Genomic DNA, 3,428 nt, shown 5'->3' on the forward strand with positions numbered 1-3,428 from the left:
AACACTTGAGCAGTTCTTTCCAAAATTGGTGGAGATTCTGCTGTCTCTCACGTGATGATCACAACACCTGGATTAGGGGTTGGACTCCAGATGAGATCTGTGACTGTTCGGTTCCCTGGGATAGGGTTGGTTTTGTGTGTGTGTGTGGTGTGTGTGAGAGAGAGAGAAAGTGTGTGTGTACATGTGCAGGGGTGCTCTGCAAGGGTCTCACCCAACAAATAAAACAGCCTTCATTTTTAGCCCGTAATTACAGTCTGCATGCAATAGTTAATGCAAGGTTGCCTTTAAAGACATTCTCATACACTCTAGACAGCTCTCTTTTACTTAGCCATTTCAGAGCACAGATTAGGAAAAGCTTCACTGAAGTCCCTTTGGTTGAATATGTTCTCTGCTTGGGGAAACCATGGCCACTATGAATAGAACCCTGTTTGCTGCCTCTTGTCACTCTCCAATAGTATCTCCAGGGCTAAGACACTATGGTAGAGAGTTGACATGTCTTCTCTTCTTCTGTGATGTCTCGACCTGCTGAGAACAATTGGTGCAGGTATCCCAGGGCCTGAGTTAATCCAGGATCCGTCTCATCTCTAGGTAGTTAACCTGGGGTCCTCTGCCCTCTGCCCTTGCAGGGGTAGTGAATGTCAACACTCTTTCTGCCCTACCATGCCTGGCCACTGGGAGTATAACTGATTTCTTTTCTTTATCATATCCCTTCTGGAATAACTAAAAGATTTCAAAAAGAACTCAAAACTGAGACACAATAAACACACACACAAATTGTGGCATTTACAATTTTAGATTATTAGATTGTTGAGTCTCTGTGTGACCAAAGACCTGTACAGAGGGCTTTGGAGGGGTCACAGTAGGCCAGGAGTCAGAGCGGACGGTTTCTCAACCCAAGAGACAGGAGGTCAAACCTAAAAGAGAAGAAAAGCCAAGGATGATGTTAGAAAAAAAGAACAAAAACAGAAGGGAGCCTGGGAGGGGCCCAAACTAAGGTGTCTTGAAGGAGATATCAAAATTAGAGCTTGAGTGGGGCTTAAAGAGCCAGAAGTAAAACCAACGCATCTCAATCTGTAGCATCTTGTGAAAGGTAAACCTGGCTGGCACAGTTTTGGGGAGTACAATGCTTTTCTTTGGCTTCAGGAGACCCCCTTTCCCAACTCCTTTGACCTTCAAACATCGATTGCAGAATCAATGTTCATTGATTATTGTGCTTTCATTGGGACACAGCACAGACACGCACAAATCAGCCAGCTCTTCCCTGACTATGGTGGTGGCCTAGTCCCTTTGGGCTGCTGTAACAAAACACCTTAAACTGGGTGGCTCATAAACAACAGCAATGTGTATCCCACAGTTCCGGATACCGAAAAGTCTGAGATCAAGGAACCAGCAGGATCAGTGTCTGGTGAGAGCCCATTTCCTGGTTCACAGATGGTGCTTCACATGATGGAGGGGGCAAGGCAGCCTCTTTTATGAGGTTCCCCCTCCATGACCTAATAAAGTCCCAAAGTCCCCACCTTCTTACACCATCACATTTGTGATTAAGTTTCAACATATTAATTTGGGGAAGACACAAATATTCAGAACATAGCTGGTGGGCAAAGCCGAATCCCCCTTGGGGCATGGACCAGGGGATTGAGAACATTTGGAAAGGGAGAACTGGAGTGAACAAGTCATGTTGAAGGGTGAGTGAGTGCCCATAAGCCACCATCCTGTGAGTAGCATGGCAGTGGACAGGCATACAGGAAGAAACTGGCAGGTCTTTCCAGTGGTGATGTGAAACTCAAAGCCATTGGAAAGATGGCCATGTGTTCTGAAAATGAATCACCAGGGAGAAAGGAGACTCTTCCACCCAGACATATGAGATACCTCTCACCTTCCCAATTATGGCCAATATTTGGGAGTCAGGATTTATGATTCAGAGTCAGTTCCCCCCTCCACTGCCCCCCGCGGGGGAGAAGTCATGGTGATTTTGAACCTTGGAGGAAAAGAATAAAGCCATTACGGAGAAAGCTGGGTGTATGAGTAGATTATAGGCCTGCATGGTGGCCTGGTCACAGATTGCTCATACCTCATAAGCAATCTGAGTAGGAAAGGAAGGAGCAAAAATGGAATGATGATGATGATGATGATGATGATAATAATAATAAAGAATTAGCTGATATCAGATGTTTTCTCCTTGGTTTCTGCTTGCCCAGGTCTGACTGGTGCAGCTTATAATTAGTCTCTGCTTGCAGATGTGTGGTTCCAAAGACTTGTGGATTAAAGAGAAACTCTAGAATTTCTCAGTACCTGACAAGTTGTAACGTGAAAAGCTACACTTAGTCCATTAAAGATTTTTCACAGTGACATTTGAGTGCAGCTTGAGAAATATGCCACCTTGCCATTTATCATTTTCAGGGCATGGGTGTCGGAAAGGAGTTTGCTATGAAGAACAAAACAAAATGGATTGCATGTGTAGAGAGGTGAGCTGGCGAATACTGATAAATGTACTTCACTGAATGTCAGCAAATGTCACTTGAGAAGCCATTTGCAGCTACCGTAACAGCCTCCCAAACCCAACAAAGAGTAGCAAAAACGGGCAAAATGAACTGGGCGTCTTGCTTCCGCATGAATAAGCAATCAGCCCTCTCAGAAGTTACACCAGAAAGTTGTTAAACTTGATAGAAGCAGCTTTTTCAACCATACTGACGCATACTATAGATTGCTACAGAGGGCTGGAGACCTTCTGAGGACGTCAGCGCTGTGACTCTGGGCAGAACTTCATAACCCCTTGTCTTCCAGGTAGGTGCCTTCCTTTTGTATGTGCAGCCACTGGCTGTCTCTGAGACATATTTTCTGGGTTTTCCTACACCAGCTTGCTGCTTTCGCTGTGTCTGCAGACCCCTCTACTCCCTATCTACTCCTAATCTACCCTCCCTTGCAGTGTAATCTGGGAGTGGCTGCAGATGTGACCTGGGATGCAGTCCTCACGTGCCATATCAAGAGAAGACCCAACAGAAACACCCTTGAGCCAAAATTTCAGTCTCTCACTCAAGAAAATAATTTTCAATGTGTCTCCTGGTTAATGTGAAAATTGGAGTAATAGACTCAGCTTCTGGTTCATTCTTGGTGACCTGGCTGAAACTTTCCCTCTATGTGATTTAGGATTTCTGGAAGGTGGGGGCCAGTGTTCTTCAGAATTCAGCTTGGGTTGAGATGTTCCCCTCTTCCTCCTCAGCTTGGTGAGTCTCCAGACTTTGCTGCAGAAAAGTAAATGGGAAAGAAGATCATATTCTCAGAAAAGCTCTCCAGGGAATGTGAGACTAATTAAAATAAAATTCCAGCTCCTCTTCATTTTCTAATCTCTGGGAGCTCCTCCTCCTCTTTAACACATACGAGGTCATCCAATACTTTTTTCCTCCATTATACCAAGACACTTTAACAGA

The 3,428-nt window shown here is 44.9% G+C and overlaps 1 pseudogene across 1 annotated transcript; it reads right to left on the reverse strand.

Moving 5' to 3' along the window:
- Positions 1 to 777: 777 nt before the first annotated feature.
- LOC105538363 lies at positions 778 to 2,053 on the reverse strand (annotated as a pseudogene). The gene has a single exon (XR_001005885.1). The product of XR_001005885.1 is annotated as an uncharacterized LOC105538363 (transcript).
- Between the last annotated feature and the right edge of the window lie 1,375 nt (positions 2,054 to 3,428).

Source organism: Mandrillus leucophaeus, unplaced genomic scaffold (genome assembly GCF_000951045.1).
Source record: "Mandrillus leucophaeus isolate KB7577 unplaced genomic scaffold, Mleu.le_1.0 Scaffold190, whole genome shotgun sequence".
Classification (NCBI taxonomy): Eukaryota; Metazoa; Chordata; class Mammalia; order Primates; family Cercopithecidae; genus Mandrillus; species Mandrillus leucophaeus.